Genomic DNA, 14,779 nt, shown 5'->3' on the forward strand with positions numbered 1-14,779 from the left:
TGTTTATTCAGTTTTCAATGTAATTCAATTTATACAAACTCTTAGAGTTACTTTTTCTCCAAATTTGTCTTAGAAAAAAAATTCATTTAATATGTAGAGAAAAGATTTTGAAATACGCAAATTACTAGGGGAATGATGGAGAAATTCCTCTCTGTTAAGCTGGATGTCTTATATAAATTTTGAATTTCCCCATGATAATTTTCAAATGTTCACTTTATTCCCCTTGTAAAATGTTCTTTAATTCACACATTGGAAATACGGATCTATAAATGTAAAATAGATGGGAGTATGGGGATATTTTTAAATAGCAAGCTGGTCATCTGATATACAGTACATAATGCATTATACAGTATGTTTCACATTACTGACCTTTAATTATTTTCTGTATAGTTTTCGATTATTTCTACTCTGAATTCTTGTTTGGGAATACAATGATCGTAAGTTAACCTTTAAACGCCAAAGGACACATCTGCTGCGTTAGACTTTAAACCTTAATAACTCAGCCCCTAATTAAGCTAGGAAGATAATTTTGGTATCAAAGTCTTTGTGAAAGATGAAGCTTGTCGCCGATATGCATTTTATGTATGTGGGGAGTACCATGGCGGAGACGAGAAAGGTAAATTTCGTGTTTTTTTTTTCATTAATTTTTTGGGGGGCATTCTCCAGTGGGGGTACAGACATAAAATTGCACGCTAATACCCTGCAAAAGTACTTGTTACTTATATGAGGGAAGTAGGAAAGGGACAAGGTTGACCAAGTTTTTTTTTTTAACGTAAATTACATTTATTTTCTGGACTTCCATATAAGATGAGATATTTTTTTTCACTGAATTGGTCTAGAAGCATAACTCTTGTTGCCTCGTTGCAATCTGTGTTCCATAACATATCCAACGGTGTTTCAATCATGATTAGAGGGGTCACCAGGGCCGCCAACGTGAATTTCTGTAACAGCCCTTTGAAAATTATATACAGGGCGCTTTATAGATTTTTTTCTGAATTTTTCTCTCGCTTTGCATTGCAGCAATTGCTACCATTTTTTAAAGTACTATTATAACAAGTTTATTGCATATACATTATCATCGTTTTGTCAGCATTGGGTGTCTGAATGGGTTGCAAGGGCCCCTCAAGTTCTAATTTTTTCGTATTTTAAAAAAGTTTTATGACCTTTCTTCTTCTACGATTAGGGTGGGAATTCCACAAGTGATACCTCGTTGGAATCAGTGTTCCGTAAGCTTTCCAACGAGCTATACATAAGGGGGAATTTGTAATTAGGGGGTCCCCTAGGTCCCCAGCGTGAGAGCCTACGATTTCGTTCAAATTCTTGCCAAGTGTATAAAGGTTAAATAGCAACAATAGATATGAAAACGTGGAGTCAGGTTGGGCCCCTCCAGAAGTGCTCTCGGCCCCCCCTGCTTTCGAGTTCTGGCTACGGGCCAGGTTTTCCTAATTTGTAAATTTCCCTAATATGTACCTAAGGCAATAAAATTCCTGTCCAAATTGGGAAAAAAGGATTTTTTTTCTAAAAAAAAAGTCCCCTTTTCTTGCGAATTCCTTCCCTCCGGTACACAACATGGGCATGCAAATGTTACAAAAAAAAAAAAAAAGAAAAAGAAAGAAAAGAAAAGAAAACTTTGCTTCATTCCAAACAAAACAAGGTATGAACCATGATACTGGGGTAAATAGTCTTGGTGCTAAAAAATTTTCCTAATATCTACTATTGTTATTCAACAAACTCTAGTGTTAAAGACTCTTTATCGTAAGATCATAGTTCGTAACTCTTTGTATTTGTAATGAAGGAATGTTTCCAACTGTACCATTCAAATTTCCCCATTATGTACCAGAAGTGAAAAAAAGCCCGCTCAAATTGGGAAAAAGAGATTTTTGTCAGGAAAAAGTAACCTTTTTGAGAATTTCTTCCCTCAGATACATGCTAGCGCCACATCAGTGGTACAGTTTGAAACGTTACTTCATTACAAACAAAATGAGGTACGAACCATGATCCTACAATGAACACTCTTGACGCTAGAGCTTATTGAATAACAATACATTAGTAACTATTACTCAAAAATGGGGAGGGAAATTTAGTAAATCAGCTCTAGCACCAAGACTATTTATTGTAGGATTATGGTTTGTACGTTTTTGTTTGTAATGAACCAGTGTTTTAAATCGTATCACTTGCATGTCCCTATCATGTATCTGAGGGAAGAAATCCCCGCCCAAAATGTATAAAGAAAAGCGGGAAATTCAAATTATCAAAAATTAACTTTCTCGGAATCTTATCTCCTCAAGTACATGACAGCGCAATGGTAGTGGTACCGTTGGAAACATTGCATCATTATGAATAAAATGAGGTGCAGACTATGATCCTACGACAAATAGGGATGACCTGTAGCTACTTTACTAAACACGTTGACTTGAAATGTGTAATAGGCGATTTTTTTTTTTGAAAAATCACTATTTACCCTACGATCATGGTTTGTACCTTTTTTTTGTTTCGAATGGTGGTAGGTTTTAAACGTTACCACTCACATGTCCCTGAGGGGAGGAATTCCCCCCCCCCAAAAAAAAAAAGAAAAAACCCTTTTTTCCACTTTGGGCGGGATATTCCCGCTTCTGATACACAATAGGGAATTATGAGTGGTACAGTTTGAAACATTTCTTTATTACGAACACAACTAGGTATGGACCATGATCCTAGGATTAATAGCGGTGTTAGGATTAAAAAAAAAGAGCTCTAAAATTTATCCTTTTTTCTTCCTTCGTCCATGTTTGTGACGTCACTACCCCCGGGCATCGCAATCGTGACTAAAATTCCCATGAAACACATTCTTTGATGCTTCCTGCTTCCCCGCTTGAACGAATGCAAAAAAAAAAAAAAAAAAAAAAACACGGTGTGAAAAGCTTTACTAGAGATTTATAAAGGAAATTCCGAAGGTCGAGGACATAGTTCAGATCTGTACCAAAAGTCCCCAAAGGGTTAATATATTTGCCCTTCTTTTTCTTATGAGTGATCGATTATTCTTGATTGTTGAACTTCTCATATTTATTTTTCTTTAGAATGCAGTAATTAAATCTCTTTTTCTTCTTATAATGGGGAACAAAGGTGGAAAGTACTTTCTTCATTAAAGTTGAAATATTAAAAAAAAAAAAAAAAAAAATCAAAAGTTTACAGGCATGAAAGCGATGGAAAAAACTTTTTTTAAAAGCCGTTTTTTGAGCCCTTGCGTACGTAACATCTAACTTTTAATACATTTAACAAGAACGGAATAATATAGTTTCAATTTGATTCAATGTTCAATGTAAAAAAAAAAAAAAATAATAATAATAATAACGAGCCACTGTGATCCTATAGTTCATTTTGACACAAAAACTGCACACTTCAAAGAGCAGAATTCACACTTTTCCAAAGATAGTTGAACTGTAGGAGCTATTTGTCGATTCTCTACATAGTTCCTTCACGTCTAGTGAGTCAAACCTATCTGGGTATGCATTAAGAACTGCAAAATGGTTCAGTCTTGCCTGCGTCATTGTGGACCTCAAATAAGTTTGAGACGCCGCGACATTGAGAAACTTCTCTCGGCAGTTGCAGATGTCGCCGGGATGACAAACAGGAGACGAAGGACTTTCAACACTTCACGAAACAACTCTCTTGTTTCTTTATAGAGTTTCTTGAAGTTCTCAAGCAGGACTTTCAGATTTTTTGAAGTGGGAATAGTGGTGAGTAACTGTTGCATCTGTAGTTGTAGTCGGTCCGAATTGACATGGTATTCTTTTAAAATGTCACTCATGTCGTGAGAAAAGTTACCTTCCAGAATTACTTCCTCTATTGCACGATACTTCTTCAGTTCAGGCTGATGGAATCGATTAAATTTTGCAAACGATATTGTCCAAATATTCATAATAGGTTGCGCGTAATTTCTCTTCTGCGGTGTTGAATTGGTAATTTTTCGCGGATGTCTGCGAATGTTCTAGTCTTTTCGGGGTCTGTTTCCTGCGCGGTAGCTGAGGAGATCCTTGTTTGTTCTAACGAAGGCCCTCCTATACAATCAGGGGCGCAAAAGGAATAATTAATATATCAAGAGCGCCCTTGGTGCAACATTACATTCTTGTTTGTTCTATCGAAAGCGCCCCTATACAATCAGGGGCGTCAAAAGGAATAATTAAGATATCCACAGCGCCCTTGGTGCAATATTACATCCTTGCTCGTTCTATTGAAGGCGCCGTATAAAATCAGGGGCGTCAAAAGGAATAATTATTATATCTACAGCGCCCTTGGTGCAATATTACATAATCGTCTGTTCCATCGAAGGCACCCGTATACAATCAGGGGCGACAAAATGAATAATTAATATATCTACAGCGCCCTTGGTGCAACATTACATTCTTGTTTGTTCTATCGAAGGCGCCCCTATACAATCAGAGGCGACAAAAGGAATAATTATTATATCTACAGCGCCCTTGGTGCAATATTACATCCTTGTTTGTTCTATCGAAGGCGCCCCTATACAATCAGGGGCGGCAAAAGGAATAATTAATATGTCTATATCGCTCTTGGTGCAATATTACATAATTGTTTGTTCTATCGAAGGCGCCCCTATACAATCAGGGGCGGCAAAAGGAATAATTAATATATCTACAGCGTCCTTGGTGCAATATTATAGCCTTGTTTGTTTTATCGAAGATGCCCCTATACAATCGGGGGCGACAAAATGAATAATTAATATATCTACAGCGTCCTTGGTGCAATATTATATCCCTTTTTGTTCTATCGAAGGCGCCCTATACAATCAAGGGTGAGATAAGGAATAATTAATGTATCTACATCGCCCCTTGGTGCAATATTATTTCCTGTTTATTCTATCGAAGGCGCCCCTATACAATCAGGGGCGACGAAAGGAATAATTCATATATTTACAATGCTCCATCATTGTAACATTATTTCCTTTTTTATTCTATCGAACCATTATGTCGCCCGTAGTAATGAGGGGCGATAAAGGATTAAGAACATGTTTACATAGCTGCTTGATTGTCATATAGGTAATTTTTATTTCTTTATTTTATTGTATCAAATGTGTCCTAGACAATCAACACAAAAGGAACAAAAAAAATGTCAATTAGTTATAATAATACAAAGCACTGCACTCTATATTTTGTCGAAGATTTGGCAGTGCATACAAAAGACTGATTTTGTACATAAACTTTTCAGTCTTCAATCGGCTTTTTTAAAAAAGGCAAAGTAATCATTAGGCGCCTTCGGCGCCCCCAATAACTACTACCAGAACTTTGGGAGGGGGCAATGCCCCCTTGCCCCTCCGTCTTGTTACGCCACTGCTCATATCTATATCTATATCTATCTATCTATCTATATATATATATATATATATATATATATATATATATATATATATATATATATATATATATATATATATATATATATATGAGACAGAAAGATGAAATTCCACGAATAACCTTTTAGAGACTTTTCACTCACAATTGGGTAACACTGGTCAGATGTTATGATGACGAATCTTTGTCATGTGCGTCACGATATGCGTGACGTATTGTAATCATTTTATTTGTCTTGCATTGGGTGTTCCGTAGGCGAGGTGTTCATTTTGACAACTGTTAAAATTTGATTGTATATTGACCGTAAAATACGTAATACCGTTCTCTCTTCAGTTCCTAGTTTTAAGTCATGTCTTTCTAGGTAATCACTGTCGGTGAATTAAAATAGAGAGGTAAGTACAGTAAGAAATTTAGTCAAGGACAATTGGAATTTGTGTTCGAACTTGGTGGCGTAATCATACATAATATAAATTTTGAAGCAGTAGATCGTTGTTTTTAAAAACTTATATTCTCCGTGCAATACAAGGAGCGAAAATTTGTATGGCCGATGTTTAATTGAAGACAGCAAAGCTTTATTTTTTTTTTTTGAAAAAAAAAAATTGGCTAATTTCGGCTTTACTCGTGCAGACGGGTCTACGAAATGATACATTTCTTACATTTTCAGGTTAAGTTAGAGCTTTGTATTTCTTTTAGCAGATCATGCACTAAATGAGGAGCTCCATTACCACTTGGAGACTGACATCAAGAGTTCAGTATAAATACAGTGTATATATATGTATTGCATAAAACGAATCAACTTGTGCGAGGTGCCCACTAAAAAGCACGAATGCTATCTAACAGAGGAGAGCCTGAGCAGTAGCAAGGGAGTGCGTCCCTAGGGAGCAGGGGCTTCAGTAATGGGGTATATACGCATAAACGAGGACAATGAAAGAGCACACTTACAAGTACAATGCTTTCACTGTCACTCAAAATTCATTTCAATATGCTGTGCACTGACAGTTACTTATATTCACACTCATTCCTTCAAAATAAAAAAAAAAAAAAGTTTCAGGTCATATTTTAACTATATATTTTCTATTTGTTAGAACTGTCTGCTTGATTGGACCCCTAATTTCTGTTACTATTATTTTAGGTTACGGTGAACTACTTTTATCATTTTGTTCATGTTCCAGTAAGAGTGCACTTTGTGTAGAACAATGATTTTGGTTATCTTTTAGTTTCCCCAATCTTGCAATTATAAGATCTCCAGTGTTGCTTACTTGACAAAACATAGATGAGCGAACGAAGGGGGTTAGAAGCCTTGCAGGGCTCGTTTAAGTATTTGTTCTTATGAATGTTCTGCACAGAGTACACTCTTACCATCTATGTCTTCCATTCTTAAATGAGACGCTAATCAATTACACCTCATTTTTAAAGTTTCACAGATAAATTCAATATATGAAAAGACATATTGTAAGGAACAAATTTTAGCAGGCAACAGAATGAAATACAATGTTATACAGCTGTATTTGAGGTTCACAAATTTAGGGTTACTAGTGTAAAACGATTACAAGTGTTTTACGGCGGAGAAAATGTACTGTTTATTCCATAATATAGAAAACGTATTTATACGCAAATCGTAAAGGAATTGTAATTTTTCAACAATTCTGATGGCCCTCTTGAATTTTGTCTATACCAAGCCAGATATTTCTGTCGTCCATCGCAAATCTTTTAGGGGACAATAAGAAGGAAATCAATGAAGGAATTATAATTCTTCAACTCTTTCTAGTGGTGCGTCAAAAGTAAACTAGTAGGACTCTCCCTTTACTTCAGCTCATTTCTCCCGTTAATCTATTTTTGAGTTAAATTTACAGTGACCGTTTCAGCTGGTATACTCATTCAGAAACGAGAAATTACACACTATTAATTTTATGGAAATGGATCAAACCTTTCCTAATCTTAGCTAACCCGTTCCTACCCTTACCCTACTCAATCTACTCTACCCTACCCTCTACCTTTTTAAAGCGGCCCTACTTATCGATGCGCAGTTGGAGCGTGTATTGTAAACTTTACCTCTATTTTATAACTACTTTTGTTTCCTTTCATCTAAACAAGCCCCGAATTTGAACCCGGAATCTTGTTCATTCCTTCTTTCATTGTTAAAAACTGTGTTTTACAACAACAGCACTTTGAGTGAGTCGATTAGTAGTGTCCCAAAGTTAAGAAATTGTATTAAATTATACACTAAATATTATTGCACTAAATATTCATAGTCACAGCGGAAATCGCATTCATAAGCCCGAATTCGCCTGTACTAAATAGCTACAAAGTAGATAAATTGAAGATAATAAATAAGTTGATGCACATGTACGAGCTAATAGGCTAATGGTTTTTAGCCTCTCCCTTGATCATATCCTGGATTCGCTATTGTATATATATAATGAAATCTTTAAGTTTTACGTCCTTCGCTTATGCGAGTTAGGTTAAAGGAGACTGTGATTATGATAAATGAATAAGAAAGGTGGAATGAAGAAAGTAGGAGGAAACGGGAGAACCCCGAGAAATCCACGAGCACGGTTTGTCCTATATATTTATATATATATATTTTTTTCTGTAAACGACTCTGTATTTTAAATAGTTGTTTTGGGGTGTGGACTTGGAACTCATTTTGAAAGAGGTTCAGTGTATATGCACGATGAGAACTGTTGTGTAAAAACCACTAATGAACTTGTACTAGGTGACCACTTGAAAGCACGAATACTATCTAACCGAGTCAGAGCAGGAGCGCAGTAGGGGAACGTAGTGGCAGCGATGGATTGCGTCCGTACGGGCAGGCGCGTCAGCGACAGCAGGCATACTCATAAACGAGGATAATGCAAAGCACTGTATATGGGATAAAAACATTTACACTAAGTGTTAGATTATGTATTTGTATTGCTAGAAACGTTATAGGTAATATCTCGGTAAGTTTTCATTGCTTGCACATTTGTGTTCCAAAGTAACATAACGCATTACTAACGGAAATTTCACACATATGTGGATCCCTTAACTGACACTTCTATGGTTGCGCGTCATGTGTTAGCACACTGACTTCAGATACTTCAGTTCATCTCGCATTGTGTACTGTGGTTAATGGCTACCCTATGAGCGAATCCGTGCTTAACAGGTTAGACTTTCATTAATGTATTTGTACGTAGGTAAGCACCGCACAAGTAATAACATTAACATAATTAGATTATTTACACATTGGTCTTTTATATCAAAGATTAGTTCAGCTGATGAATCCTTAGTCCTATAATAAAGTACAACTTCTAACAATAATCCCACTGTCACTTTCGAAGATACAAATTTTGCACCATATTCCGTCTGCAGAAGTGGTGTTTGGTCACTCTGTGAATGTAGCACATGTTCAGATTGTATAGTCATTTTATCTGTAAGATAAACGGGACTGGTCTCGCCAGAGCGGCAACAAAAAGGCGCTATCACTATGAGTTGCAGGAGACAGTGGTGAGAGTGGAAAGATATATGATGCGCAATATTAAACTTTCACCATATATAAGAGGGAACTTCTATTATCCCGGATTGGAAGATATAAATTTTATGCATTACAACGTTAATAGATTGTTCCACATCGAAGTAGAGGTGTCTGTTTGTGTGTGTATTGACCCTGTTTTTAACATTGCGTGCTTTAAAGAAATCACTTGAAGGCTTGACATATGATACCGTCGTTGGACGTGTGAAGTCGTTAGATCTTAGCACTACTAGACGAATTCATCAAGTAGTTACATCAATTGTTACGTTAATAAGTGGCGCTAGTGTCGATCGTCTATCGACTTTAACTGTCTGGCAAGAACCGATGTAATTATTTGAATTGATCTCATCTACTCTTCTTTATCTGTGGCGTTGTCACATAGTGCAATTCGCGCCTCCAGGGGAGGACCTGGAAGGTATACAAATATTTATATTTTTCGCTTTGTTTTGACTTCTAAAATAGTGTTCTGTGATCCGTGGGCGCCATTTTTAGAACACCCGATATATGCACAATAGGGGGATAAACTCGTTAAGAAAACTGTTGCTGTTGATATTTTCATTGAACTTGAAAAGAAGATAGTGAAAGTAGTAACATACCAATATTTGAAGCAATTGGAACAGTTCTATTACTTAATTTCCGTCAAAACACGCCTGCATAGTGCCTCAAATTCAGGAGTCATATATATATATATATATATATATATATATATATATATAATATCGGATGTCCTAAAAATGTCGCCCACGGACTACAGAGCACTATTCTATAAGTCATAATAAAGCATATATATATATATATATATATATATATATATATATATATATATATATATATATATATATATATATATATATATATATACAGGGTGTCTACTGGTCATGAAAGTCATGAAAAAGTCATATATTTTGCTTAGTGGTCATGAAAGCCATGAAAAAGTCCTTTATTTACCCAACTGGTCATGAAAATCTGAAATCTCAGAGTATATTTTTATACTTCATACTTTTATACCTCATACTGCATGTACTGAAACAGTTGTATCAGGTCAGTAATTGTGAGAATTTCCCCCACCAGTTAGTGCTGGCTAACTGGTACTTTACTGTCTTCCTAGCTGCTCCCCATTTCATCTTCTACTCTCTGTAATATAGTAACAACTTTTTACTGTCCAACTTTCTGATCTGCTATTTCTTTACTTCTAAGAAATGTAAATTGTGTATTTTTGGGCCTTTAAACCTATGCAAATGATATTATTCGCTTGAGTTTGCAGATATTAAATTTGATGATCTATTTTTTTAAAACGAATTTCTTTTATAATTTGTCGTCTTTGGGCAGTTCTCTGAGTGCTTAATTTCAGACAAATTTCTGCTAGATGGATAATTATACTCAGAATTAAAACTTCAAATACAGTATAGAGTGATTCACTTGTAAGAGCAGGGCCATATTTAGGTAAGTGCTATTCTGTGCTCGGGCACAAGGCGGCAGAATTCTAGATTCTTTCTTTAAGATTCACATTAGACAAATAAGAACATAATGTGATCTTCATCTTAACCGATGCACCACTGATGGACGGGGGTTTATTATTACTAATGGTAAATTTTTATCGCCATGGTCATGAAAATTTGAACAAAAAGGTCATGAAAAGTCATGAAAAAGTCATGAATTTACTTTCTGGTATTCCAGTAGACACCCTGATATAAACCAGCGTTATTAAATGGATGTTGTTTTTCTAAAAGAAGTAAAAAATCGGTTTAATTAGAAACTGAAATGTTGCAATTCGATTCCCGGTGGAGCCACTCGGTCGAAAAAGTGTAAACGCTTTTTCAGACCAGCTACCCTGAATGGCGTTTTCCTGGGTTTTCCTCATTCACACCAGGCAAATGCCGGGGTGGTACTTAACTTATAGGTCCCAGGCCGCATCCTTTCTTCCTTCCCTTTCCCCGGATTGTGTGCTCGCTGAGGGACGTCATCCCTCAAAAATGTGAAGGGCTAAATGGTCTTAGATGCCGAAAGCCCAGAAATCTAAATCCTAAATCCCCCTGAAATGTTGGAAATGGAATATTTTTTCTCATTTCCAATTGCCAGTTAGCTTTCTTACTATAGACTTTACCATTAAAGTGCTTTTGTAGTATAATCGGTTACGGCTTTCCAGTTCTTGGGAAGATAATGTTAGATAAGCGTCGAACTCAATTACTACTGGTAACCGTAAAATTGCGATCTGACCTGGAACAGTAGTAATTCTTACTTACCTCGGTCATGCTAATCTCTGTTCGGAAACCTACTATCTTAAAAAGAAAGAAAGAAAAAATCAAAGGATACCCCGAGTGGTCGGAATATTGGACATTTTCAATACTCGTAATATATATTAGAAAGAGCTCTATATGTAAATCTTAAATATCAAGAGGCTAAGATTCTCTCCGAACTGGTAAATGTCATACATCCAGCAATGTAGGAAGTGCATGAAAATTTTATAAAATGCAAAATTACATGATAAAATTCCAGCTTGAGGTAGGTACTATGTTCAGAAACTCATTTCCAACTGTTCAACCATTTCCACGTTACACAATTACAAACTACAGACAACGTCGACGTAATTGTAAAGAAATATATAGAAAACACCCTTCTTCCACTAAAAATGAAATTCGTAGAGTAGGTGTGAAGGGTCCTGTTATTTTAATCAGGAGTTCATATACTGAGTTTCGTTTTCCCAGCTTGACGTGCTTATGAGAAGTCTAATTTTGATTGAAATTTTGACCCCCCTCCACTTCCAATTGGATTCACCCTTTAATCAGAGTAACTTAAAAAAGGAAACAGCTCAAAGTAGGTACTAACTATGTTCCATAATTTACTTCAAATTGTTCAACCGTTTACCCCTGATGCAATCACAAACAAGAAGAAACATTTCTTTCAAATTATAGATAATGCTCACCTTCCCCACTTAAAACGAGATTTCTTAAAAACGCTGGACACGGGTCCACTTATTTTTAATAAGTTTGTATACTAAGTTTTGTCTTTTTAACCTGACAGGATCTTGAGATACGTAATTTTTCAAACAGGTTTTGCCCCTCTTCACCCTTAGAATACGCATTTTAATTGAAGTAACATGGTTAAAAGCCCAGTTCGAGGTATGTGATAACTATTTCCAAAAATTCACTCAAACAGTATAGCAGTTCCCCGTAATGTGATCAAACAAGATCGTTTTCATTTTTATATAATAGATAACAATTGAACACTGTCACAGAGTATTTGATCAAGCGCACACAAAATTCGTTTTGCATGATTTCCAAGCATTTATTGTTTTCAATGGTATGCCGTTTTGTTGTAAGCCAATTCTGAAATTAGGCATCTACTAAGAAGCATGATTAAAGAAAGTAATTGTAATCACATTAAGGCTATTATTGCAATCCAAGTTTTGAAGTACATATATTTGGAGGTGGGTTTTGGGCAGGGTGGATTGATTCAGTCTGATTTAAATCACGATTTTAATCAAGATTTAAATCACTTTATTTTTAAATAAAAATCGTTGATTTAAATCAAATTCCGAAATAAATTAATTTAAAGAGAAAAGAAGTAAAATTTCGTTTCTGTTCTGTTATTTCGATTATGGAAGATAATCATAATGCAATGAGACTCAAATGTATGTAAGCACAGTATGAAAAGGATTATCATGCAAAGAATGATTAGGGAAAATCCCGTTTTGAACGGGTAACGAGTGAATCCTGCTTTTTTCTCTTATTAACATAAGGTTTTTAAACCGTTAACCATTCCAACGGGGAAATCACCATGGACATTTAAGACGAAAATTCTTTTGTATCGATGTCTATTTGTGTTTCCACATAATAGTGGCGTATTTAGAGGGGTCCGATCCCCTCTCCGAAAAAAAAAAATTAAAACTTTTAGACGAAATTTATGTACTAAATGTGGGAGAGTGGCCAAAATCGCACCACTTTTTACATAAATTGTTTTAATTCGAAACTTTTGAAAAAAATTAAAATGATTTTTTTGATCGTATTGAACTTTATAGTTTTCCAATTCTTTTACAGTGATTTCATAACGATAACTTATCATTATCATGATGAAAATGATGATATTTTAGAAGCCTGCGATTGGTGCGATTTACGCAACAGGTTTCCCAAATCGCACCATGTGAAGTCAAAATCGCACCGCCATTTGAATACACGCAAATTTTACAGTAATGCATATGGGTAAAACAAATCATTTCCATAGAATATTGCATTATTTTGTTTGTTATATTAAGATGAGATATAATGCATCTTTAAAGAGAAAAAATACTGCAATCCAAATAACCGAGCACAGGAATAACACCTTAAAAATAAGCTGAGTAGAAATGCAACCTACAAGTAAAACAAATTAATATATCTATGATATATCACATTCTTTTATCTCAGGGTTATTAATACGAGGAAGAACATATCATTAAAGAAAAAAATATCCTTATTGTTGATCCAATGAGGAATATTGTTCATAATCCTATGAAAGGTAAAGTATGTATATTTATGGAAAACAGACAGCTACACCTTATATGCACAAAAATCACATTGGAATGCACATTCATCTCCTGAAACACCCGCACAAGACTCATATATTTATACTTTACACAGAACACTGTACCATATCTTCGACTAAATTTTGTTGACAAAGGACGCAAAACCAATCTTGTTCATTTATTTCAAAAGCCACATTTGAACACTGCGAATATGTAGCTCGGAGCATCGTGATTTGGATCTATCTACTTTTCGAATACACTTTTTGGTTTTAAGGTTTCCTGAAGCACATACAGACCTAGCTGACGGTTCAGAAAGATTAAATCTCTTCATACGTTTGGATACTCTTGATTGTCTTTGCCGTTATTCTTCAAAATGTTTTTTTGTAAGAACTTGATGAGAGTACTTCTGTTCTTTGTGGCTGCATGTTGGTAGTTCTATTTTCTCCTATTATTGGGCTGGGCAGCGTCACTATTTTCTATATATTTTTTTCAAAGCACGGTTCATAGACTCCGGAGACAATTTTCCATATTGCCATGTGCCCACCTTGTGTGAATTGTAACCGAAAAACAATTCATCATGGGAGCCTAAATCACACTGGTGCGATTTTGGACAGACGGTAGTAGTGCGATTTGGGAAACTCCATTTTTTAAATAAAATATTCTTTACATACCTCACAAATTAAAAAAAATAATAACTTGAGTTTGTCACTATAATATTAATGGTATTTTGTTTACTTTTACTTAATGAAACATAAGCTAATTCTCTTACCTTAATCCCTATTCTACAGTGAAATACCCCGAAAATTAGTAAGGAATACTCTAATTATATTGTACTGCAACTGCACACACAGATAACTTACTGAACGTCGTCACTTCACTCTGTAATTATGGAAATATGTTTAAGTACTTAATTTAACTATTAGATGGCTTGTTAGTACTACGGTTCTTTTTAAACTAGGGGTGGTGCGACTTAGAACCCGGTGCGATATCGGGAACTCTCCCCTACATAGAAGTTCCTCGAGATTGTAATACAGGAAATTTTGGATGCGTTAAAATGTCGAATAATACTTTTCATAAAGTGGATACTTCCAAATATCGAGAATCAGTATTAACAGACGAAAACGATATACACGAAGAAATTAAATGTCCACTAAAACTAGGGAATTCGTCTTATTATTCAGTTCAGAATCTCTTCTCGTCCCGAATTACGTCGAGGAATTTGTAGCTTAAAATATATAAAACGATAATCATGCCTGTTCTGTATGGTTGCGAAACATGGTCGCTTACTGTGAGGGAAGAGCATAGACTGCAAGTATTTGAGTACAAGATCCTAAGTCGAATATTCGGACCCAAGAGGAACGAGAGTGGGGAATGGCGGGAACTTCAGAACGAGGAACTACATAATTTATGCGGTTTACC

The 14,779-nt window shown here is 35.5% G+C and overlaps 1 protein-coding gene across 1 annotated transcript in view; it reads left to right on the forward strand.

The window, feature by feature from the left end:
• Positions 1–5,542: 5,542 nt before the first annotated feature.
• The window catches only part of LOC145678757 (protein lifeguard 3-like), a 46,863-nt gene continuing 37,626 nt past the window's right edge, over positions 5,543–14,779 (forward strand). The window contains exon 1 of the mRNA XM_081749250.1: positions 5,543–5,740. The gene's annotated coding sequence lies outside the window, so the exon portion shown is untranslated. The remainder of the gene's footprint in view (positions 5,741–14,779) is intronic.

Source organism: Thermobia domestica, chromosome 2 (assembly GCF_964235325.1).
Source record: "Thermobia domestica chromosome 2, izTheDome1.hap1.1, whole genome shotgun sequence".
Taxonomy (NCBI): domain Eukaryota; kingdom Metazoa; phylum Arthropoda; class Insecta; order Zygentoma; family Lepismatidae; genus Thermobia; species Thermobia domestica.